Source organism: Dermacentor albipictus, chromosome 7, assembly GCF_038994185.2.
Source record: "Dermacentor albipictus isolate Rhodes 1998 colony chromosome 7, USDA_Dalb.pri_finalv2, whole genome shotgun sequence".
Classification (NCBI taxonomy): Eukaryota; Metazoa; Arthropoda; class Arachnida; order Ixodida; family Ixodidae; genus Dermacentor; species Dermacentor albipictus.
The window spans coordinates 52404655-52431328 of NC_091827.1; the positions used below are offsets into that span (position 1 = coordinate 52404655).

General features: G+C 43.9%; 1 long non-coding RNA gene across 2 annotated transcripts; it reads right to left on the reverse strand.

The window, feature by feature from the left end:
- Nucleotides 1–168: 168 nt before the first annotated feature.
- LOC135897179 (uncharacterized) lies at nt 169–19922 on the reverse strand. 2 transcript variants are annotated; one of them, XR_010562951.2, is made up of 4 exons: nt 19836–19922; nt 14121–14231; nt 4403–4504; nt 169–740 (listed from the first exon to the last, which is right to left on the reverse strand). It is a non-coding gene; the product is annotated as an uncharacterized lncRNA (long non-coding RNA). The 2 variants fall into 2 exon arrangements; XR_011507412.1 differs by lacking the exon at nt 19836–19922 and having other exon boundaries at nt 14121–14350.
- Nucleotides 19923–26674: the final 6752 nt, after the last annotated feature.

A 26674-nucleotide genomic window follows, 5' to 3' on the forward strand; every position in this document is an offset into this window, starting at 1 on the left:
TGCAATAACGTCATTTGTTTCAATTTTTCATTCTATAACAAATGTGTCAAAATAAATTAAAACATAAACGCACAATCACATACTGTACTCACAACATGAAGACATTGCATTGTCACATTCTCTGTTTTGTTGCATAGAAACATTTGCTCCTCTTTTATATGTCCGGTCTCCAAGAGAAACACTTAGGGTTGTTTTTATTCGAGAGAGATTGGACTTAGGAATAACAGGTGAATAATTGTGAAGAAAGCAATTTGTACTTAAGATGACATACTTTTATGAAAAACGTACTTTCGCTTACACCAATGAGTTCCGCAAATGAAATGAATAGAACAGCACTTAAATGTTGCTTCATATAGAGGCGCCGTACAGAAGGCCGCAGTGAAAGCGCTTATCCTACAATCTATTCGTCGAGTCAACTCTCATATTGCCTTTACCTTAAGTCGAGTGCTCAGGCCGAATCACTTGCTTTTTCTCGAGCGGAATTGCCTGGCTGCCACTGCCGTCGTCAATGGTGGTACGGCTGATTTTTTCCGGACCTTCGAATAAAATGTATTTCTACCTAACGTGACATTCAAATTTTGTACTTATGATCATGTACTACTCGTATATCAGTAAATTTTTTTGAAGGAGTGTATAGGCCGGTATCTGGCAGCGCCCGTACTGACTACTGTCAGGAGCTGCCAAAAACGTCTACTACACCAGAACTTAACCTCTTGAAAACATCATCAGTGGTGCGATCCCTGAAAAAAAAAGAGAACATTTCCTGGTTTTATCTCTGTACCTAAAAAGATAGTTATAAAAATAGAGGCTACCCTATTTCTCATGTAATAATAAACACATACCAGAGACATGAACACTTAATTGCTCGTCATAAACACAATGAGGCGCCGGTGCTATAGTTCATCTGCATGTTTATTTCGAGTTAACAAACACCAAAAATGAGCATGATAAACCGGCTGCAACGAAGCATTAAAAATAATTTCAAGTTTCAGTGATATTAATGAAACTAATTCTGATTCTTCAATCGCGAGCCCGAATGTCAGTTGCCGTATTGAAGGGTAAAAACTGGCATTAATCTTGAGCGGACGGTTCTAGTAAAGAAGCATGTGCACCATTCTGCTCAGTCATAATCATATGAAGTGTTTATTAGTACACATTGTTTCCATTACAGTTCATGTTCAAGACAGGGGCCACGCAGCAGCCGCCGGAGTAGAACGCTCCCTTATAAACATTAGCGTACTATTAAATTACCTCCCATGGTGTCCGTGCGCCCAGGCAAACATGAACACTTCCTACTTGATTACCGCGGGGCACTCGTTCTCAAAACGCTGGCGCGAGGAATCGCGGCAGCAGAAGCGAGCGAAGTGACATTTGAAGGCAAACGGAGTGGTGAGAACCAAGCGCACACAGAGCTAGGCCCACCTATGATGTGGCCCCAAAGCAGATCCTTTTCAATATGAAGCCAATCCAATCACAGGCTGCTATGTACAACGCCCCGGCTCCGTCCCCTGCCCTGGCGTCACGTGAGTGCCATAATACGGCATGCTTTCGCTTTGTGCATGGGAGATTCAGTCGTCATCGTCGGCTCACCGACGCACGCTGTCACTTGCACACATAGCGTACGGCGCGCGAGGACGATGTTATCTCAGCACGTCTGTATCGCAAACAATACTTGCAGCAAGTGCCAGGAAAGGTGAACCCGGCGCGCTTCCGCCAACCATCGTTCTCCGCGACGCTCCACCACGTTTGTCTTTCCTGCCTTCGCACTACGTTACCTACAATTTCCTCTAGGTGGCGTTAGTTTGCTGCGCACTCGCGCTACTTCGTAATTTTCCCCGCACGCAATTTTCTTCTCCTCCAAGCGCCTTACCCTTTTGTGTGCTTCAGGGCTTCATACAGACACCGCTGGTTCGAAGGGCTCGACGGTTGCACTTGCGCGTAAAATACTTGTTTCTTACGTGAGAAGACTTTCTAGTCGGTCATACGGGGTGGCTTGTTTTAACGACATTTTACGCAAACATGTTATATCATTACTTATGTCTGTGCAACCGTACTATTCACGTGCCTTACTTTGGTACCCTATTTTAGAAAAACGAATCCATTACTTATTCATCCACACTTTGCCTTCCCAGATGACCCTGTTGTTGCGCCACGCAAGATGCAATCGTAGCTAAACTTAGCCCCTCGCACGGCGGTTTTAGAGGTATAATTTGACAGCACGTTTGTCGATCTTGAGCGGGAGTCACCCCGTTTACGAGAGCTTCCTGAATTATGGTAAATATTTTTCATCAAACTCAAACCTGTGTTCGTCAGCAGTAACGAAACCTGCATGTGTGCAAATTTTTGCCTTAATTTCATGGTTTCTCGGTGATGGCGTCTCCACATTTGACACGTAGGGTCCATAAATGGCGTGAAGTGACAAGAGAGCAAGGCACCACAGAAAAACTGGCGTGGTAGAAGCGAACCCTTGCCTACCACGTTTTACCAGGGTGGGCTCACTAGAAATAGGAAGCAAGTATGATTGCAGAATTGGACCGTAGGACCCCCGCTAGCAGTACCATTTGTTAAACATGCAAAATTATTAAGACGCGAATAGGTCTCATGCACTTTCACGTAATGATAACATAGCTTAACGTAACAATATTGTTGTGTAGAGGAAGGAAGCGATTGGTTGATATTGCAGCTCTAGCGTGCGCAGGTGGTGCCGTTGTCGCGCCACGCATGACGCAACCGGACATAATTATAGAAGCGCATGACGCATTCAAGGCAGCGTATCTCATTAGTACATTCGTCCGTCCGGACAAGAATGGTCGCGTTTCAGAGAGCTGACCACGTCTAGTATTATAATTTATGAAGGTCATTCTGGTGCTCATTAGCACTTAAAAGGCATAAAAGTCAGCAATTTCTTACATAAGATTCAAGTTTGCCTGGCTATGGCCCTCAGGCGTTCGACATGCAGTGTCGAGAAACAACGGGAACCCACTCGGCCACCATGACAAATGCATGTCCAACGCCTGATAGAGAAATATCCCACTCATAACTGCACAATACGTTCATCTTTACAGGGCGCGCAAACACAGGAGATTGAGAGAAACTAAAAGCTGCAACTATTTGCGAGTGTGGCTGGTTCACGTGGCGCAGGGCATTCTCGGGCTTCCGAGTGGCCGAGTCATTTCCTTACCCTAGAGCGGAAACCTCCCCGACAAAACAAAGTGGCGCCCTGTGAATACTTGGGAGGGAGCACGATTTGAACAATAGACCATGAGACCTCCACTAACTGCAACATGAGTTAGGCATGCTTGGTATCTAAAGCTTGAATAAATATAACTGGTGTATTTTGTTGTGTCATCTCTGTTACCTAGTGCCATGTATCACGCTAAGTGCGCTTTACGTAGCCCCTGTAGCTGAGTCCCCGATACAATATGCGCGATCTTTTAGCTTTTACTGGCTCCCCTTGAAAGTTTGTTGATCGCAGGCCCAGCGATTCGATCTTCAGCTCGATTTCATCTATCGTCCAGGGCTAAGCCTTAGCGCTCATCTGCCTGCTGCATCAAGAACTTCATTTTTCTTCCATGCATCGAGTTGCCACGAGGTCATCGAAACATTCAAATAGAATGAAACAAATAGAACAGAATAGAAAGGGAACTTCACACTTTTAGAGCATATTGGCAATCAACACAACGACAAAATCCTACATCGCTGTTCTATAATGCGTCACCATCGCCCTCTCCATTGCTCTGCTCTATTCCTCCCATTGGCATATGACTTAAATAAAAAAACGCTTTTTGTGTGGAACGGTGCTTGATAAATCTGGCAGCAAAAACCTCAAGGATTCTTGCTTTAAGTTTTTTTTTTACAGCGGCACATTTGCCTTGCTGTTTGGCTTTGGTTTGGACCTACAGAACCACTCATTACTCAGGTTTCGCTGTCGAAAAAGGCAATTTTTGTTCAGCTACACTTCTACAGGGCGAAGCGGTCACGTACAGAAACACTTTCTGGGACGAGTTTCATCAACTGCATTGCTGTGGTGGTGTCTAAAGTGTTTTAGTCGCCCTTCTGCTCCAACCATCATGGTCTTCCTCCCTCGCCCTTTTCTACAAGAAGGGATCCACGCTAAGAAAATAAAGCAGGTTAAAATTGAACAGAGTTTCACGCTTTCCCATTTTGTAAGCCGGAACAATGACTGGAGTATTCAACATTGCTCTTACAGTAAAGCAGAGAATAAAGTAACACGTTCTTGCCACAATCGCATAAAATACTGTCATGTTGCTCCTGTCAGGGTTTAGCCGAAGAATCCTAGCTTGAGGATGATTTCAGCACTCTCAAGTGATAATTACCATTGCGAAAATGGCGTAATTTCTATGAAATGTAGCTATGAAAGGTATGATCACAGTGTCCTCACCACAATAGCAGAAACACCCATTATTATATAATCGGCACTTGAGTTCAAGCATATTTCCGCAATAATATGATCGCATCGAAGCGCAGGGGTCTTCGTATTTGACTAGAAAAAAAAAAGAAATTAAAGGACATTAGTTCAGGACAAATACACCTGAGTGCCTACAATTCGGCACTGTGCCATGTCGTGGCTAGTTCTATTGACTTTGTAAACAAACTTGCAAGACCAAAAAAAAAAAGATTTCTGCAGAGCTGATGTACAAGTGCGACTCTATGTAAACCGCATCGCGAGGTAGATAATTAAATATTGCAAGGACAATTGCATTGAGCCGAAAGATCTTTGTTTTCATTTCATGCAACCGGTTGTGTTAATCATTCTTTCTGCCTCACATAGATCCCATGTTCAAAGTCACTCGAACTTTAGCTGTATGGCACTACGCCATGCCCAGGGCACAGTCGATATAAAAGTGATAGTTAGGTGGTCAAATAATGTCAATAGTCGGTAATGTCACGACGACAAAAGCATCATTTCTACAAAACAACACGCTTGTAAAATTTTCCTTCTCTTAGAGCAGCCAAATGTAAGTATAGGTTAAATTATTTCATACCCTGCGTGCAACAGTGGCGCCTACCAGCTGTAGGGTGTTGGCCAGAAAAATACAGATATGCATTTGCCTTAGAATGAGGTCCGGTGAAGTATCGGAAATTTGAAAGTGGGTAAAAATTATGCATTCCTTATTAGCAAGTGTGTTTACATTGGAGATACTAAAGAGGCGAGATTATATGCACAAATGTAATATGATTTATTGTTTGAATATGTACAACGACGGTGCGCTTCTGACACTGGCACTACCGGCTTTCTTCAACTTCGCTGACTCTGCGGTGAGTGTGTCTTGCTATATCAAAAACATATTACAAGCGCGCACATACACAGAGGTGTATTTATTTATTTATTCAGTTAGTTGGATAGTTATTTAGTTAGTTAGTTAGTTAGTTAGTTAGTTAGTTAGTTAGTCAGTTAGTTAGTTAGTTAGTTAGTTAGTTAGTTAGTTAGTTAGTTAGTTAGTTAGTTAGTTAGTTAGTTAGTTAGTTAGTTAGTTAGTTAGTTAGTTAGTTAGTTAGTTAGTTAGTTAGTTAGTTAGTTACACGTACGTGCTGCAAGCTATAGTGGGACACGGGATAATAGAGGGTAGAAGAAGAGGACGTTCGCCTATAGACAGCGGAACCTCGGCTGGCGCTCAAGGTTGGCTACATCGTGTCCCAATAAACCGTCTATTCACAGAGTGTAGCTCGTAGCAGAATGGTGAAGGTACCGGGTGCATGACATCGACGCACCACGTGAACTTTCCGGTCTCTCTCTGACAACGTTCATCATGTCCCAGAGCGGCGGGCCAGACCCAGCGTCAGTTGCAACCGCGCAAAGGTCAACACCAGCTGCACGCTCTCACCAGTACATGAAACCAGGCTCGTTCGCGGTAAGACCACAGGAGAAATGCACGAGAGGCTTACGCATTATACTTTGGGATGAGCCCACATGACTACTGGAAGTCGGCCACGAAGCTTGACAACGTCGTCTTATTTTAGGTAGAAACCGTACTGATGTGGTTTGAGAATCACGAACCATCCTCAACTACGCTGGCAGATGAGGTTGACGAATAGGAATATGTTTTGGCGACTCTGGTGGCCAAAAATAAATGTGCGAAGCGAAAAGTATGGACAGCTGGGCTAGTTGGTTATGATTAGCATTATGAAACATTGTTCCAGCGCACATTTGGACACGGACCTCTCCTGGTCCGTGCCCAAATGTGCGCTGGAACAATGTTCCATAGTGCGAAGCGAACACTCTCCCAAAGAGCTCAAACTCCAGGAGTGACATGCACTACCAATATTGAGGAAGTACTTGAGCTGTGCAAATTCTTAAACCCGCGGATGCCTCATGAAGACCGAGCCAGACTGGCAAACATGAAAACTGTTGCCAGCGTCGTTACGAGTCCGGCCACCCACCTTGCTTCGGCCATGCGGGAAGTAGTACGCGAGGAACTGCCGAGACACAGTGAATTAGAGTGCAACAAAGTTCAACCGCCGGCTATGTAACCAGTATATCACTCAGCGCCTGCAGCAGCATGCGTTACTTTTCCATCGTCTGTCATGGACGTCGATGTGGCTAGGACTACGTGGCCGCATCTGGAGAACACAGCCGTGGTGCATAAAAGCAGATGGGCCTGGTTCAGCGTACTGATGGGCTGTACCAATTTCTACGACTTCCACCCACTGAGCGCTTAGAGTGGCCTTTCGTCGAGCGCCTTCTTTCTCTGCCCTTTATTAGCCCGTGTCCCATTAAAGCTCGTGGCACATACGCAAATCATACAAGATTCTCACGCTTGTAACAACACACAAACACACACACACACACACACATATATATATATATATATATATATATATATATATATATATATATATATATATATATATATATATATATATATATATATATATATATATATATATATATATATATGCCGATGGGCTACATCCCAGCTTCGAGGGCGTTAGCCTGATAGCAAGCCACATCCGTCATCTTTGCGCCAAGAATCTTCTGGGTGCCTCGTCGTTCTGGTGCGACCACGCGTCAAAAGAGTCGACACAGCCACCTGCACAAACCCCGATGTCAAGGGACAGAGCTTCATCCCGCGTTCCGTGCTGCAAGTCTCCAAATAACCCAGCCCCGAGTGACCAGTGACTACAAGACTCCTTTGGTAATTCAACTTTAAGTACTGTTTCCGTATCTTTTCTGAAGTGCCGGAAAGTGACTGAAAAACGCATTCGTGCGGAACTTCATGTGTCCACCCTTAGAGAGTATGTTAATACTTCAATAATCCCTAGGGGCCTCCGAATTCGTGTAAACCCAGCCACCTCTGAACTATCGACCGTAAACAAGCATAAGTGGCAAGATGTACTGACTAATGCTTCACTCCAGCTAGTCCGTATTATCTTAAATCACTATGAATCATCGGCAAGTTCACTTTTAAATGTAGAAAAAACCTTGGTAGGCCAACTTGCCCCGCATGAAGTACATTTGCTGAATGTTTACGAAGAAAGAAAGGTGAACGCGGTAAACAAAATAAAAAGGCGGAAACTGTTACGGGACAATGTCCCGGCGATAACATACTTTACCAAACAAACGTGTTCGGCAACTTCTGTAATCCCAGTTGCTAAAGCATTGCCGGAGACAACCGACCCGGGCACTACCATAGTTAACCTTTCCCATGTTGCGCTTCTGCCTACGGAAGAAAGGGTTCTTTCAAAAGGCCTCAATTTCTGTCCAGCCACCGGGGGCTTCGACGAATTCCAGTTAATGAAAGACATTGAAAACTTCTCCCGAAACTTAAGACTCAAAGAATATTTTCATGGCCGCGCTAGCAGCAAACAGGACCACCCAGCTATACCGTCCACGACACACTGGACTCCTGCCTCACAACGGGACAAATGCCTAGACCTATATATCAAAGCTGTTTCTCGCGACGTGCTCGACATCTACAAGACACGCGCCCCATTCCAGAGAAATCTTTCCACTAGCGAATCCGATGCTCTTAGAAGCCTAAGCACACGCGACGATATTGTCATTAAACCGGCGGACAAGGGTGGCTCGGTCGTGATAATGACAAAAGAAAATTACAAAAAAGAAGTCGTAAGACAGTTATCTGACGGCACATTTTACAAAGAACTTCCCTGTGATCCTACCGACGAATTCCTTTCCATCATTAAGGAGACCATAAAAGCATTGGTGAAGAAGCAGAAGATCGACGATAAAACAGCACGCTCCTTGATCCCACTTAGTCCAATAGCCGGGCGTTTTTACCTGCTGCCCAAGATACATAAACCAGGTAATCCAGGCCGTCCCATTGTATCCGGCATCAGAACAGTCACAGAATACATCTCCCGTTACGTCGACAGTCTAATCAAATTTATTCCAGCCACATTTTCTTCTTTCATTAAGGATACTAATGCTTTTCTTAATGACATAATAGATCTAACCGTTCCCGAGGGCTCGCTTCTGGTAACGATGGATGTCACTTCCCTCTACACGAATATTCCCCATAGGGATGGCATTCAGGCTGTCTTGAAATCCTATGAACACCTCCAATGTAATAGCCCGATTGATAGCTCAACCCTCGAGGTTCTGCTTAAGTTAGTTCTCGAGTTTAACAACTTCGAATTTGATAATTCTCATTATGTACAAATTAGTGGAACATCGATGGGAACTAAAATAGGCCCCAACTATGCGAACGTTTTTATGGGAGTGCTCGAAGACGCGTTCCTTAATAGTGTACGACTAAAACCGATCTACTTTAAGCGTTACATCGACGATATATTTTGTATTTGGACGCATAGCGAAACGGAACTCCTAAACTTCATTGCGTCATTCAACCAGGCACACCCCGCTATCAAATTCACACATCATTACTCACCGTCATCTGTAGACTTCCTTGACGTCACGATTACCATTGCCGATGGACGCCTAATCACAAAACTCTACAAAAAGCCAACTGATAATCATCAATTTCTTCATTTTGAAAGCAGCCACGTGCGTCATTGTAAGACTGCGATTCCATATAGCCAGGCACAGCGCTTTAAGCGCATATGTTCCGAAGAAGGCGATTTTAATTCTTGTTGCCAGGAACTCAAAAAGAAACTTCTCTACCGTAAATATCCAGAGAAGATGATCGATGACGCGATACACCGAGCGGCAGGATATGACCGGATGGACTTTCTTAAAGGCAGAAACAAGCCCAGTGGCTCCCAGCCGGCTAATTTGATACTCACACATTCCGCATCTAACCCTAAGGTCTCAGGCATACTCCGCAAACACTATAACATTCTTACCCAAAGCGACAGGTTAAAAGCCATTTTTCCTGAGCCACCTCGTGTCGTGTATAGACGTTCGAAAAACATAGGTGACATACTAACGTCCTCAAAAATCGCCACTTCTAACCCGACCGGTTGCAGCCGCTGCAATAAACCACGTTGCAAAGTCTGCGCTCATATAACGCCTACATTGACTGCCACCAGTACAGCCAGCCAATTCATGTTCACTATTAAAGGCAGTTTCAACTGTGATTCATATAACGTAGTTTACTTGCTCGAGTGCGGCACTTGCCACATGCAATACATAGGCCAGACTGAAACACCTTTCAGGATCCGTTTTAACAACCACAGGTCACATGCCAAATCCCAACCAAATCTACCACTCTCGAAACATGTTAACATGCCGGGCCACTCATTTAATAATCTCAAAGTAACAATACTCGAATCTGGATTCCGCACCAACCATGACCGCGAGCTTCGCGAATCTTACCTGATTCACAAATTTAACACTGTCTCGTCTGGAATAAATGAAAACAAAGGAAAACTAACCTGTCTAACTTTAGATTGAGCACAAATATACACTTCCCACACAGTGTACACACATGATTTCAGCGCTTTTTTTCTGTCTCCTATTTTACATGTGGCTTTTTGACGTATGTCGCTGTGGCTCGAAGTTGTACGTTAACATATCAATTTTTAGATAATTCGAGGTTGCACTCAGAGATGCCATGTGCTAAACATCACGCCTTTGTATCTGCATGTGTAAGTCATTTTGTTTTCACTACACATAACCATTGTAACCGCTGGCACTTACTTGAGAGTCATGTTTGTATGTATTGTATCGTGAACACATCTGCATTTCATTTTTTGTATATTCCAAAATGCGTGTCATCGATTATCATTTACAATGTGCAATGATAATGATTTATGATGCGCAGTGTATGGTCTAGTCAGCGTAGATAGCGCGCCCTCTGCTCGTGATACTGTGCCTTTAAAGCTGTGTATGTGTTGTACATGCGTTACTGTACTCTGACGAAGGCTGGTCCACCAGCCGAAAACGTTAAGTAAAAAAAGTCTTCCAAAAAGTTCGTCGTCTCTTTCCTGCGTATGTTACGTCGGGTCCTGCGTGCTGAACTTTGAAGAAAACCCCTATATATATATATATATATATATATATATATATATATATATATATATATATATATATATATATATATATATATATATATATATATATATATATATATAATGTATATGTATATATATGTATTGAAAACCTTTGCACTCGTGCAAAGGTAGAGAGACGACAACAACATTGTGGTAACTTCACATTTATTAAACCAAAGTTTTCTATGTCTTACTGCTGTCAGTGAGCGCTGAAAAAACGCATTGCAGGAAAGCCAACATACGCATCTACGTATAACACGTCAGTTTGCATTCGCGGTACCTCGCCAGCATATACTGGCTGGCCAGTCAGTGCCTGCTAATAGGGTGAAATGACGAGCTCAGCAAGACTAGCGCATGCACCACAAGTTCACTGGAAGCATATGTTGCGTCGGCTAGGAATGATGCTGAATGATGCGAATGATGAGTGAATGCGTGTAGTCAAAGCTACATGACCTAAAATAAAGGCTATACAACGTAACGAAATGTGCCGTCATCGACTTCAACGTTCAAAAGATACAATCCTAAACAAGGAATAAATAGGCCTTTGCATAGCATCGGGTCACTCAGGGTTTTTTGGGTTCGGTGCGTGGTTGTTGGCTTTAGACTTTGACTGATTCACTTTGCATTAGGGGTAAGCTTCGGCTTTTCTAGGGCTTTGCGTTTTGCCCAGCAGGTTAGGTTGATAGAAGGACCTTCCCTAAGGACGGCAACAAATTTTTGCGACACAGGTCCTTAGTACCCAGCTGCGAAAACGGGTAATCGGAAAACTGTTGGCAGCCTGTTTCCCTCTTCTAGCACGTAAAAGCGAAAGCCTGCTGAAGACGTGGTAATGCATTAAATTGTGCGATGGGAGGGGTCAGATTTCTTGCAAGGCATAACGAGCCGCAGAGAGAAGTGCCCGTATGGCACTGTAGGTCGACCTTCTCAACAATGCATGCGAGGACCTATTGCACAACTAAATGTTCTTTTGTTCTTTCTTTGTTATTTTGTTCTTCCTTTCGTTCTTTCTTCTTTCTTTTGTTTCTTCATTCATGTTCAGCGTTTGCTTTTTTTCTGGTTAGGAGGGTACGAACCACTGCTGATGGTGATAATTTTTGTCTCAATGCCCGCGTGTTTCGGGTTTTTCTAGAGCAATAAAGTTTACTTCCTCCTCCTCCTCCACGAGTCATTTAATGTTCTCGGTTTTAAAATCAGACAGAAGAGAATAATTAGGCTTAGGAAGAAGATAGGAAACGAACATTTGACAGAAGCAAGGTAAAAGAATACTCAGGCTAAAGAGATTGCATGTTAGTACCGGGATACACATCACGACGTTCACCTAGCCGCACCTCTCATCACCGCCTGTGCTCGCGGTGATGGACGCACCTACCTAGATGCGTGTTAGGGGGCTCTAAATGTCTGGGGTGGATAAAGCAATGTCATCCATGTACTAAATGGCGATTCCAAAAGCAGCGCTCCGTTCTAGTCATTCTTTTTCTTTGGCCCTAGGGCTTTACCGGCTTAGAATTACCATTCATCAGTAATTTCGACTTTACGAGACCATTACCTCATTATGGCTGGGTCATATACCGGTAGCGTTTCAAAGAATGTTGTTTAAGAGGTACGTTCTTATTGAAACTGATGAAAGCAAATTATTTCACTAAGATTTGAGCGGAGATTCTGCATCGCTGTCCAAAATTGCCGTATGAGGATACTAAAGGACCTAAGTTACGTGGAAAAATCTTTTGGCGTAAAGAAACGAATTCGTATCACGGCCGTTACTGTAGTGAACTTGGCGTTGTGCCTACTGCATGTTTACGCTGCAAGAAATGTGAGGTGTCTCTTATACCAGCAGGAACTGGAAGAAAAGTTGGGAAACCATCATCAAAAGATGAGTAGTCGCTGGAATGGCTCTTTTCAGTTGAGTTTTCAAGGAAATCTTCCCGTGCAGGTCACTTCACAAGTTGGGACGCAGTCCAGCGTTTGCCATTTTCAGGCTTGAAAGTATTGCGACCTGTCCTACGGTAAATATTGAATGGACCTGAGTACTCAGAACCAGGCTTTCATCATTTCAGTGACGTGAGAAGTCACTACTACAGCCTTTTTGTGGTACTTGACGACCACGGAAAATGTTCTGAATCCAATATTTCCTGCCGCGAATATTTATTTAGTCGGAGACTCGAAAGAGACAATGAAAAAACCTTGAGATGTTCTTCCTACGTGGAGCTGTTCATTAGGCGCACTGTAGGTCCTGTGTTCACGAGCATTTTGAGCGAAGTATTCGCAATGAGCACTTCGGCGGGAATTATTGCCGGACGGGAATTCGGTGCCTGAATTGTAAGCACAGACGATACTTTAGTGGCTGATTCTGTTTCAGCCGTGGAGGAAACAAGCTGAGCTCGAGCAGGGGACTGTCGATGCGTTCGGTACCTCGAATGGCAAACTGTAATGTCGTGTCCCATTTTTCCGCATGAACGGCATGTAAGATGCAGGGCCGGACAACCTGGATCGGATTCTATGTGGTGACGTGGACCACATCGGTAGTAATGGACTGCGATGTCTTGACTGTCTTCACGGAGATCGGGCTGGGAGCCGTATTGGCCGGCCTGCCCAGATCGCAACTTTCGGCCATGCCGTTGGGCGCCATCTTGAACCCACCGGGTGGAGGAAGAAGGGTGGTGGGAACCGATATTTTATGCACCTAGGCGAGCAAGGTGATGCTTGTTGACGCCATCTTGGCGTTACGTCCAGACATGTTGGACAAGTGAACCGTTGAAAACTTTGAGGTCCTTGTGAACTTGCTCCACGCTTCGTCCGAAATCCTTCATAGCTTAACCTTTCTCGTGTTCTTGCTGATGCGACACCTTCGAAGATTTGATCACGAAGGGCCTCGTCAGGCCAAGCGCCGAAGGCACAAGCAGGCGCTAGCCTATGTAATGCGCTGACAAAGCCCTGGAAGGTTTCCCCGGGTCGTTTTTTTCTACCCCTGAAGATAACACGGTGTACCAGGAGATTTCTGCTTTCTTCATAATGTTAATCGGAGACGCGACCAATTTCTTCGAATGTTGAAATGTCAGGTGCGTTTGCGACGCCAGGTCGTAGTAGAGACACTGCCCCTCAAAGCTTAAATTACTGTGTAATATGGCCGTCTTCCTCTCGTCTTGTTGAGGCTCGCATCCGGTCACCTGGAAAAACGTGCAAAAGGAACTTTTCCAACTCGACCACGGTACTCCATGAGTACCGGGTAATCCAATGAAAGGTGGCATGGGAGGTGGGAACGCCATGCTGAGCCCCGAGAACAAAGGTGAGGAAGTTTAGGCTGACGGAGCAGAAGTAGAAGTAGTCGTAGCATCTTCCATGTCGGAAGCCATATAGGAGCAGTAGTAGAATGGCAGAGGCAAGCAGCAAGCAGAATAAGAGGTTTACCTCGTCGCCAGTTTGTAGTAGATATCGACGGCGGTGCCGGACGCGGAACCTATTACGTGAGGCCTAATGGCCCGGGAGCCAAGCGCCACAGAATTGGAGCCGGACTGCTGAAGTAGGGTGTCAGACGAAGAATGAGTTTATTTAATTGAGGGCAAAGGAAACACGGCAGGGTAAGCTTACAGCGTTGGGCATGGAGTTGCGCTTGCGGTTATAACCATTATGAAACCGACACTGAATTTGAAAACAGGATATCACAGGTGCCTAGAATAAAAAGCACTTACCGCATGTACAGTTGCATTGACGGCAATTGCTGCAAGGAACGCATTTTGTGCAATTAGCCATGCAGGAAAACTTTAAGCCAGTGCTACAGTTCCCCGAACACGGAGGTGCTCCTGGTAATGAAAAAAGAAGCGAACCGCGCAATCTGTTGTAAGAGCCTTCAGCACAGACATTTGCGTAACATATGCGCATATGTTTACAAAATGGAAACACTGAGACTAGAAGGCAAATTGAACTGCTTGCCATTCAGAAGTCATACTAAAACATACATTATAAGGCTCTGGTTTCATTATCAAGACAGTTATACTTTATAATGGCGAAGACTAGGTCGGTGCACACTGATTGCTGCGTGAATATGCATGACATAAAATAAACCTTCACTCCATGGCGTAGAATATATAATTAAATTATAGAAGCACTCCGGGCATTTAGAAGTGAGGTAAAAGAATATTTAAGCCACTGGAAATCATAATACAGTATTCCCGATTTACAGCCTCCACGAAGTGTCCTTGCAATTTGCTATGCGAAATATGGTTTCAGGATATGTTACATAAAATTTAAAATTAGAATGCGAAAACAGAGCACTGGCTCACATTCTGCGGACGTGAAATGATGTAATGCCGGATAATATATCGCTATTCAAAATGTCAAAGATCAGTTCAACGCGATCTGCGTCATCAAAACTTTCCACAGGGAGCATTGTTTTGCGAGCGAATTGTTGATGCGTCGAAGAAAAGTATTATGTGCACAATCAGTATTCCAGACAACGAATATGTTACCTGCCTAAGAGCAGACAACCGCAAAGGAGTCAATGTAAGACAGCCTTCATATTATACCCTATTAAAATCTAGACGAAGGCGGGAACGAAGACGGCTTCGGAACTACTTTGCTTTCAAGAGAGCGGCTGGTACGTAAGTTTTTTAAAACAGGGAGGTTCGGGAGGGGTTGTAGTCACGCCACTGGCAATAAAGATCAAGTGAAAGGTGAATACTCCTTTATGTGATTGTGTTGTGAAACATTAATGCTCAATATGACAAGTCCCGAGTACAAAGCTCTATTGATGTTCTTTGATTTGGCGAATCGTCGTATCGCGGATAATTCGTTTGTTACTACGCGTCTAAAGAGTTAATGTCCTTTCAAGATGTGTTTAAAATATAAGCGGCTGCACTTACTTCCCTGTTTCAAAAAACACCAAACATTCACGTTTCTCCCATATTTGGGGTCCAAACCTTGCTTCCAACCTGCCGAAAGTCTTGAAGCGTGTTTTTCATGTTTCACTACGCTAACTGACGCTACTTGATAGAGGACACAAGACGGCGCCCTAATTAATGACATGTTAGGTGGCTTTGCTTAGAAGAACAACTTCAGGCGTAGGCTTTACTTGTTTGAAGCGGATGCGACACACTGTGAACTTGTAACAAAATCTCGCGTCCCAAATTTGTCTGTGGAAATGATTTTAACAGCACATACCCCCAATCCAATTTATAGGTAAATGTTAGTTATAGATATATTTTAAATTTGCGTACTTGAAAAAAAATGGCCTCATCATAGATTCTATATAAAAAGGAAGTGTAATCGATGGGTTGACGATAATTCGTGCGGTCGGTAGGCGGGTTAATGAAAAGGAGAACAGAGAAGAGTCGAAGAAATCTGAAATGGTCTTAAAAACTTCAAGACATTTCGGCTTCAGTACGGAAGCCTTGTACACAGAAAAGTTGCTAAACGAGGCGAGCTTATGACCGTTTTAGTACGTGACCAAGGCCACTAGCGTACGCAGCTTGAAAATTGCCATCATTCTTGTTTCGTGTTTCTCTTCTTAATTTTTAATTTAGTCCGGATTCGAGATACTGAGGGGAACAACAGTTGCTTTCTTTCACGATTATGTTCAACTTGGCAAAGTCAAGCTGATGATACAACCTGACACGTGTTACGCAAGTACGTTGGCGACAAGGTTATTCTAACGTAATTCATATGATCGTTAAGCTGTCCTTCAAAATTTCCGCTCGCGCCAATATAAACATAGCTAACGTTTGTACAAGCGATTCTACAAGGTGTCCCTGCTAACCTTAGCCAGAGTTTAAAAAGAGGCCGAGGCACTCTAAGACGACGTGACCAAATGCATTTTGTGGACTATTGTATGGAGTAAGCCACACTATATATTTGGATTCTGCGTTGTTACATAATTAGTCGAGGTTAATTAACCAACTTCTGAAGCACAAAGTTAGGCAAAAAATTCCAATTAGAAAGTTATAGAGTGCTGTGCAACGTCCGATTAAACAGTTTCTAACTTTCTATCTATTAGTTATTGGTGTTTTCTTGCTTACTTCAGATGCTCGCGAAATAAAAAAAAAGCTCGGAGAGCGATTGAGCTTTAAGGATGGAACGCGATGGCATTCAAAGATCCCTGACTTCTTCTCACGCTTCCGGCAACTGGGGCGTATGTAACCGTGAAGTTGACAACGCTTGCCGCGAGCGGAATGCACGAAGGCGAGCTTTGTGGTGGAACCATGGCCTCTTGCGGTGTGCCTCGATGCGGCGGAGGTGAGCGGCAGCTGGAATTAATGCAAGGAACCAGGCGCGCCGCTCCATGGCCCCCAAGACACCCACCACGCCGGCGCGCGCAAAATGGCGGACGGCGCGGCCGGTTTGTGTGTGTGAAGCCGTTTCTTTGAGTTTTCGTGTAACAGAGTTATGTTTTCTCGTACAGTCAAGTTACAATCCAAGAGGTATCATATCTGCAGGCTGTGTGCAAGTCGCAGTTTACGACTTTTCTACGTAATTTAGCTTGAGAAATTCAATTAGTTCAGTCAATTCCTTGCATTATGTTGAATGCATGGGTATACGTGGTTCGAAAGTCTTTTAGACAATGCGATGTCCGGCGCGGCATTCCGAATTTTCTGCGACACGCGCTCCTTAGTGTTTTCGCGTTAAAATGCCACGTCACTTGTCCGCTTGCGCGTCGTGATTGCAGCACCCGGAAATATTTGTATTTCAAACTAACATAGCATCCAGCAACCAGCCGTGGTTGCTCAGTGGCTATGGTGCTGGGCTGCTGAGCACGAGGTCGCGGGATCGAATCCCGGCCATGGCGGCCGCATTTCGATGGGGGCGAAATGCGAAAACACCCGTGTACTTAGATTTAGGTGCACGTTAAAGAACCCCAGGTAGTCGAAATTTCAGGAGTCCTCCAATACGGCGTGCCTCATAATCAGAGAGTGGTTTTGGCACGTAAAACCCCAAAATTTAATTTTTTTAGCATCCAGCAGGATCTGCTACCGCTTATAAGGCGACAGGGCAGTGACACAGCCGTTCGCTGTGCGATTTACGCCACCGATTCGCTTCTCTCGCGGCAGTTCATGATAGCGATGAGCAGGTGCAGCGGCAGGATATCCAGGTAAATGCTATGTTTATTCCTATGCGGATCGTTTGGGAGCGCTGAAATCATGGTGCGTAAGCGGACATGTCACGTGCTATGTTGTTGCATTTTGCAGGCATGTGCAGTAAGTGGAAAAACATTAATGCCGAATGAATAACATGTTAAGAACCGAATAATCGGGCAGTCTACAGCTTTATATGTGGAATTTTCCCTAACTTCGTTGCTTCAGAAGTTGGTTAAGTAATGTTAACTAATTATCCTATGAATAAGAGTAAAAAATGTAACTTACTCCATGCAATAGTAAGCAAAATGCATTTGGTCACGTCGTCTTAGAGTGCATCGCCATATTTTAAAGCTCTGACTCAATTTAGCTTAGACAACTTGCATAGATGCCTTGAAAATTTTCGTTCTTGAGAGAGAGAGAGATAAAACTTTAGTATGTCCTTGATGGGGTTCAGAGGTGGCGGGGGTCGGGAGACTAACACCCAATCTACCCCTTCCTCAGACGGCGGCCAGTCCTTGCTTTCTGGTGGCGCCATCGGCCATCCGGACGGCCCAAAGCTGCTCCTCTGGGTCCACGCTGAGCAGCAATGCCTCCCACTGCTCGGCCGTAGTTATGATGTGTGTGTTAGTGCGGGAGGTGTTGGTGGGTGAGGCTTTGGGGCACTGCCAGATAATATGATCGAGGTCAGCGTGGGCCTCGCACGCTTTGCACAGTGGGGAGTATGCATCGGGGTAAATGCGGTTGTAAAGCACGGGGTTCGGAAAAGTTCGTGTCTGAAGGAGTCGCCAAATGGTGGATTGAGATTTATTCAATGTTTTGTGTTCTGGGGGGTAGCGTGAGCCGCTCTTTCACGTGCACCAGTTTATGCTTCAGGTTATTGGCAGGAACACGCGCCCCGCGTACGTCAAATGTCCGCAGCACCCGTGCCAGGACCTCACCGCACCCTGGCCCACGCATCCCTGCGTGGGCTGGGGGCCGCACCATGCGCGACGAAGCGCGTTGCGTGGGCGCCGTTCTGCTGAATGAGTAAAACAAGCAGTGCACCCGCCACAGGAAAGACTGCGGCACACTTTGTACAGGTCAGAGGCATGATCATCTCCTCTGTAGCAAATCATAGGCGCTAATTTTGTCCCAGAAGAGACAACTTAGCGTTTGTGGAAGGCCTGGCGACTAGACTTGTAATGCAAGTAGCGATAGGTGTGTCTCTGCTTCCTGAAGACACCAGGAGAAAGGCGGTCGTTTTTTTTTCTTTCTCTCTACCAGTTCTTTAGGAAAAGGAAGGTGACCAGAGACCTTCATTTCAGTTGTGTGTGTGAGAGAGAGACAGAGAATTAGAAGACAGGAAGAGCAGGGAGGTTAACCAGAAGCACGTCCAGTTTGCTACCCTGCACTGGGGGAAGGGGTATGGGGTTGAAGAGAGAGAAGAGGGAGAGAGAGAAAGCACAGTGTCGTGCACAGTGGAAGGGTTCGCACCGAGGCTACACACAATTCCCAAGGTCTATCGACTTGAGGTATTTCAAGAGCGCTTTAGTGGCCTTCTCTGCCACCAATGCGAATGGCCAAGTACCAAGGATCTTCATTATGGAAAATGGTTTAGAGTCCAGCTAGTTCAGTTGTCAACTCAATGAATGTCTATATGCTGTTTAGATGTGCCGAGAATGCCTCTACAGCTTCCTTCTTGATTATGCAAAAGCGGTCATCATTATAGTGCAGGTCTTTGGGGGCACATGAAAGAAGTCAAAGGCCGTGCCTCCACTGACTCCATGGCAAGGTTCGCCGCTACAACTGATATTCCAATCAATGAATCTTTCTTTATTTCGGACATAGATACAATGTTGTAGCTTTGTCCACGAGGTGTGGCAAAAAAAAAAAAACACGTGTATTTCCTGAGAGGGCCTTCCCCTCGGGAGTACACATCAGACAGCATTTTCACTGAACCAGATACACTCTGTAATGATGTACCAAATAAAACAACAAAACAGAGGCAGTATAATAAATAGGGAACACAAGCAAGTGTACACTTGACATAAAAATGTTAATGAACTGAATAGTACGCATAGAGTAGCAAGTCATAGAAGTCATGTCAACTCAATCCATCAATCACCACTCGTGGTTCCATGCATTTGTTTGTAGACCATAACCCTCAACACCATGCGTGTGTTTTCCAGGCAGAACTTCAGTAGCTTGAGAAGATCGGGTGCGCTTATTTAAATAATTTCATTTTTAGTGGGCGCTTCTCTGTTTTCATTTTCAAAAAGCAAGTGTACTTGTTCCTATGAGGTGTGGGCAGCAATGAACTGCGAACGAGACCGGGTAATTTTTACCTAAAACACTTACCCTTTACTGGATACATACTTTGTCTTTTTCGAGACTGTTCTCGAGTCTGACGCATTTGCCACATCGAACCTGTGATACGAGGGCATATTCAAAGTAATATTGTGTGAGTTGCACAAATTTATAGGCAGGTACGCAATCAGCTCATATGGGTGCAAGACAGGTTTCATCACTTACAATTCATATATCTCAGCTTTGTACGTATAGATAGAGAAATAGAGAGGCAAGCAGAGCCAGGGACGTTAACCCTGGTTTGCTACCCTGCTCACGGTGAAGGAATAAGGAAGCCGATAGAGAAAGACCACAGAGACAGCAGTAGTCAAGCGCACACTTGAAGGAAAACATCTACAAATGGTAGCAGGAACATGTTGGCTTCAAATACTGCAAGTACGCCTCCGTTGCTTTCTGCGCCAGTGGCATGCACGGTCACGGCCGACACATCTTGACTTCAAAAACTCCCATGAATCACGCTGTTAAAAGTGCCATCAGGATAAGGAAGAGAAACGGGGCGCAATAAGCAGGAGAAACGCACAGGAGGCGTCCAATAGATTATTCGATCCCACACGAGTCGCAATTAAGTGTGTCAGGCATTAGCATGCGGAACGAGTACACTTCCCGAATGCCTTTCCGGTTCGGAGCCTCTATACCAAGGCTACATTGCAGCCAGTAGTGGGTAAACACAGTTGCAAGTGCATTATGATGCAGGTACAAGCTACTAGCGAACTAATTCTATCCGATGCGATACATGCCATCTGTATCCTAAATCACTTCGACGCATTAGCTACTTCATTATATTCCCAGCATAGGACCATCGCAAGTTTGCAGATCTATACTTGGAAGTTTTTTATCTCAAGACCACAGATCCTGTTCCCCTGGAATTTTCTATGCTAATACATCATATTGTTTTCAGCGTCCAAAGTAGTGTACCAATATTTCCTAATAACCCACCCATTGCCGAAACAAGTAGGTCCATACCTGAATCATGAACTCGACATTGTGTTCCGTACTAGAATATAGGTGATAGGAGATGACATATTACCTATCATATGACATATTACCTATCATAGACGTATCATCGGCCGTATATGACCGTATATAGTTCTTTATATGGCTCATTTCTTGTTCAAAACGTTGCTTATATGAGTTTTACGTTTCAAGATTTGGCAGTCTATTCTGAGATAAAGTGCACTAATTGCTTGTCCTGCATATTCATTATGCCTTATATTGCGTCTAAGTTTCTAGATCTGGCCGCTTGTTTCCATATATAACGAAGTATAGAGCTCATTGTTTATATTCGCTGCTACTTATATATTTTAGAGGTTCCAACTATGGCATATATAACAGGATAGGTATAGCTCTTTCCCTGGCGTGTTTAGCAGGGCATCGCCTTGTCCCCTCAGTCCTTTCTTGATGAATGGTTATACGAAAATCGTAAAATAACGACAAGCACTAACGCAAGACCTCACAAAAAAAGACTTCTCGATTCAGGAACATTGCAGGGGAGTGGTTACTGCAATTTATCTATACTTCAATAATGAAATGCCAAATTTAGGTTCTTTCACTGAGATACTAACGCTATTGTGTAAGGTCCAGATGCATGGATCCCTGTAATTTGACTCGGACTGCTTTTTGACGGCATTTGACATTTCGTTCTTTCCAGAGTGTTAAATGTTTCCGACGACTGCCCCCGCGTCTATCGAAGTAATGTAGCAAATGTTATGAACAGGAAAAAATATAGAGTTTGATGATTTATTCAGGCTCAGTAAAGTGTAATATTTGAAAGTTATCATTCATTTATTATAAAGGGAAATTACTCCTCGTGAAAAAATGCATATTGAGTGTACGAAATAACAGGAATGGGTTCGAATGTAAGCACATATCTTTAAATGCCACCGATCACAAGCGTAAGTATTGTTTGTTGCTTCTGCTGCTTTATTTGTTGGCACTTTTTTTTCTTTAAGGTGGAGCTTTCTGTGCATACCGTACCGTGCTATCGCCTAGGTCGTTTAGTCGCCATTACTCGCATTACAATTCGAACCTCGGCCGTCCAGTAGAGCCGAGTCATACTCCAATTAGGCCACAATCGCTTTTTTGTTGCCGGCTTTGGCACGACAAAATACAGTGCTATTGCGAAAAATACTAAAATCAAACATATACTTCTCGCAGACGAGCGCTAACTAGCACTCTAAAGGGATAGCTGCATACTCAAGATAATTATTATTTCATTACTATGGCACTTATCCGCAATCAACAGCTGCATTTAAAATAAGCTAGAAGAAACCAAGAAATACAAGACAATATACGACTTGTCACACTGCGTAGCGCAGATGCGTTAGTGAACAGGCGCGCCGCCCTAGTTTTCTATCAGTCAATTATAGCATTTCCTTAATCGCTTCCCAAAAGCGTAGCTTTACACAGATTCCTGAAAGCGCGTTGGCTTACCGTCATATTTTCCATTAATGGGTACAACTGTGACAGCAACATAGTGGCTATGGGGGATGAAGAATGAACCATGGAAGTAATATAAACATGAAATACTGAATATATATATATATATATATATATATATATATATATATATATATATATATATATATATATATATATATCAAAACGTTTATTTAAAAGAAAAAAGCGAGTGATTACAAGAAAAAGGACATCGCCGTTTAGGGCACCGATTACTACTGTCCTAGTCCCTATAAGTGTTTCTCATTCTCTGAAACGCTTCAGTTGCGCAGTGGTTATCCCATTACATTGAATCAGCATGAGCTAGGACACATTAGCTTGAATTGCTACATAACGTTTACTAGATCTACCTCAGCGTAATTGTTGAGAAGTGGGTGGATACACCTTGTTGACGTTTCCCTCCACTGAAATAGCCTTGGAGATTTATATGATAAATATACATTATTATTCTTTACACCTAAATTGAGCCGGATTTAAAGAGCCGATTCGATTTAAACACAACTCGTGATGACTTTCTTAACAACATTCGGCGCCACTTAGCTCAGCCGCCGCGAAGCCCATGCGCAGTTTTCAAAAAAAGCCCGGCACGCGTTTGTTTGCAAACGCCGAGAAACTCGTCATGTAGCAACCAGGCTCCCCTCTGGCAATATTGTTTCTTTCTGGACACGCTGCGCCATCTCATGGCCCTGCTGAGTAGTCTACGTGTGGCCTCGGAGACGACAGGCGTGGTGCGCCGGTGTCTACAAACGCTGAGAATCCACACCCTCGCTTGCCGCACTCTATGTGACACATAATCAGTGACCCGAGTTGGCGAGATATTAATTTAAAAGCAGCACATTCTATGAGCATTCGTAGTGAAGTACACCAAGTGCAATTGTAGTGTCGTCTGCAGATACGCCAGCTTGCTCTCTTTCAGGAACCCCTGTGACGTAGTTCTGATTTTGCTCAGCATCGGAGAAATGTAGGATATGCTTTGCATCGTTTCCGAGCAGCAGAATCGCAGTGACAAATACCTATTTACCAACATTGGCGTCAAAGAGTGTACCATCGTAGTCCCTCACCTACCGTGTTCTAAAATGTGAAGGATGTACGTTGAAGACTGGCACACTTGTACACTGGCCACATACTCAGTGACCTAAGTTGGTCCGGTGGTTGGTTTCCAAACCTGTTCCGTCAGCACACGAGCCCCATGCGCTCAACCTTTCGACCATGTACTCCCCAGTGACACAGGTAGGCGGTAAAACGGTTAGATGTACATGATAGATATATGATTAGATATATATTTAGCTCACGAAAGGGCGTGAAGTACCTAGAGAATCGAAACGCTGTAAAAGCCGGTGGCATGAAGGAAAAAAAAAACAGCTAGAACACGAGCACTGTTTCATCAGATAGGCTGAATAGATGTGCAGTGTTACAAATGCAACAGAAAACAAAATGAGGCTGTCACAAAACGGGGGAACAACGTAAGGGGTCGCTTCAGGGATGAGGTACGGCTACATGTCCTTTGGATAGCACACAGCTGCTTGAAAAGATTTCTCGATACATGGCAGACATGTGACTTTACATGCTACTCAGTATATAACGATTTGTTGTTTTGATTGGTACGCTAAACTATGTCTCATAGTGACTGCAGCTTTCCATAATGAAAATTACACCTGTTGTATGAGAACCATGTGCCTTTCGGAGATGTGGGTCTGGAAGGTTCATGTGAGAGGAAGCCACACTTATCAATCTCAATTGCAGTAGCAATTGCTGTTGGCACTTTTGAGTCTTCCTTTTATGCTTACCTTCTTTTTTTAAATTATTCAGCAACTAGAAATAACTCAGCTTGTTCACGTCAATTCCTAACTTGTTCTCGTGGAGAGGTGCGAGTTTCCATAATTTATGATGCGCCTCGGAGGTTTCGTGCCTCATCGGCGAGTTCATCACAACTAATTGCAGCACATACCGCATAAAAGTAAATGCACCATTTATTTCTTCTAGGCAAGAGTATATGTCCACTGCCAGACTTACAAGCATTAAACCTGCCAGTTGTGGTAAAGAAAAGATGTCTACACTGCTGCTTACTACGTGTGGGTTATTTGGTGGCACTAATACTTAACATGAATATCCTTGACTTAAGGTGGCGAATTACTTACCGGTACTTGCCAGAAGTAAAATTGTAATCATGAGCAAACAAACTACACGGTATTCCGCCGTCATGTGTACCTGCAAAAAGTCCTACGTAATCACCTTTTCGCAACAAATAAAACGCATGCACGCTGCAGGCGGTTCCGCTAAGCGTAGAAAGCAGGGAGACCGTAATGGAGACAATGTGTCAATAAGCGCAAGTCCAACATCTATGTCCCTTTCTTCTCAGTGCATATAATATAAGCAATATTTTTAACTCTTTGTTTATAAAGTGAAAATATGTCAGTAAAGCAAATGTCCTGGTTCAGGCGCAACAATCCACCATTTACGTCTCCAAGCAGTTCGCCATCGTGTTAGAAATTGCAGACATAGCATCAACTCATACGTTTGGAGTGAATAAATTGGAAATATATTTCACTTTTAGGCCGTCAGTCGCTCGCTTAGATTTTTGCGCCAGTAACGCCAACTATAGTAGAAAAACATTGAGACTTGTGTAATTTTATTTAATTATCAGGAGAGAGTTTTAATGTTCGAACTTGCTTTTTCTTCAAATTGACATCGCAGTGGTTATTCAATCAGTTGACGCCATCAGTACTTACTTGATTCGGAGAGAATGGTTGCTGGGGATGCACGACAAGTAGTGCAATAACGATGTCCGCGATATTCCTGTAAAGGTAATGCTATCTGCATGCGCGAGATTATAATGTGTTATCACGAACTCCTTAGCGCCAGAAATAAGGTGCTGCTTTTTGGGCGATTGTATACGTGGCGAACAAAGGAGGAGTCAGAAAATGGCTAACATGCGCATTTTTACTTTTGCCAAAAAAATGAACAATATGAATTTCTGGTAGGGACAGGACAATGAAGCATACGTTACAGTGCTAAAATAATGCAAGTACTTCAGTTGAGTAGGCAAGCGAAGTCGCTGTGCACAATACACAGGGTGCCCCACATAACTTCAGCCAAGAAATTAAAAAAGGAAAGGCGCGTCAGAAGCGAATTGAACCGAACGCATACTATCCGCAACAGCCTATAGTAACTCAGACAGTTTTTCGTTTTCTCCGTAACTCCCTAATTAATTAAGTTTAATTGACCAACTTTTTCATTATTGGCTGAGGACCCTAAGTATAATACGCAGTTTTCTAGAGCACCTTCAGAAACTACTGATCGAGTTCGTCCCTTTACGACACATCTCAAGCAGTCCTTTTTTTTTTCGGGTTGCAGAGAAAGACCGCGAAATATAAAAAAAAGCCACGTGATGTAGTGGTCGCGCAGTGCGATCGCGCTGCTCTCAAGCGTGCGTTCGGTGAACAAGGTCGGCTGCATCGGGACTGGCGACGAGGAAAGGCGTTCTTTATCTCATCGGCAGTCCTCGGCCAGCAGCATGCATTTCCGCCGTCATCCGACGGGATCCGACCATCTTCACCGGACGCACGCTTGAGAGCAGAAAGATACCACTGCGCAAGCGCTGCGTCGCGTGGCTTTTTTCATGTTTCGCAGGTTTGTTTTTGCAACGTGGAACAGAGTACTACATGAGACGTATCGTAAAAAAAGAACTCGATCGGTGGTTTCTGAAGGTGCTCTAGAAATATGCGTATCATACTTGGGGTACTCGGCCAATAAATGTAAAGTTGAGTATTTAAACTTAATTTATAAGTGAGTTATGGGGAAAAAATATCTGAGCTACTATACGCTATTGCGAGTAGTACATTTTCTATTAAATTCGCTTCAGACGCGCCTTTCATTTTTAAATTCTTGACTCAAGCTATGTGGGACACCCTGTATAATTTGACCATGCCTGCAGTGAGATCCAAAATATGGCGAGTGGGAATTGTCAGTCAGCTAAGTTTATTTTGAACGTTGCTGAAAGGGCGAGATGCAAATATTTATAGTAAATTTTCATAAAAGACAAGACTGTTATATGCTCTAGATGTGGTGCCGGAAACTGTACAACATATACATAAATTTGCGAACAGTTTTGAATTACCACTTATTGTTTATTAGGTTGCTATGGTTGTTGTTTCCCCCTTGCAAAACTTTTATTGCTTGACAAATACAGAGATTGCTATTTCTTGTTCTCTTCTGCTTCGGAGTGTTAGTGGTGGGAAATTCGCGCTACTGAATTTGCTTCTGGATACGCTTTGAAACCCGGATGCAAAATAAGATGCCGAGAACACCTAAGCACTTCATATAAGTTGTGAAAGCGAAAGCATTGCTGTTCAACGGGACGCCGCTGAGCTGTCCTT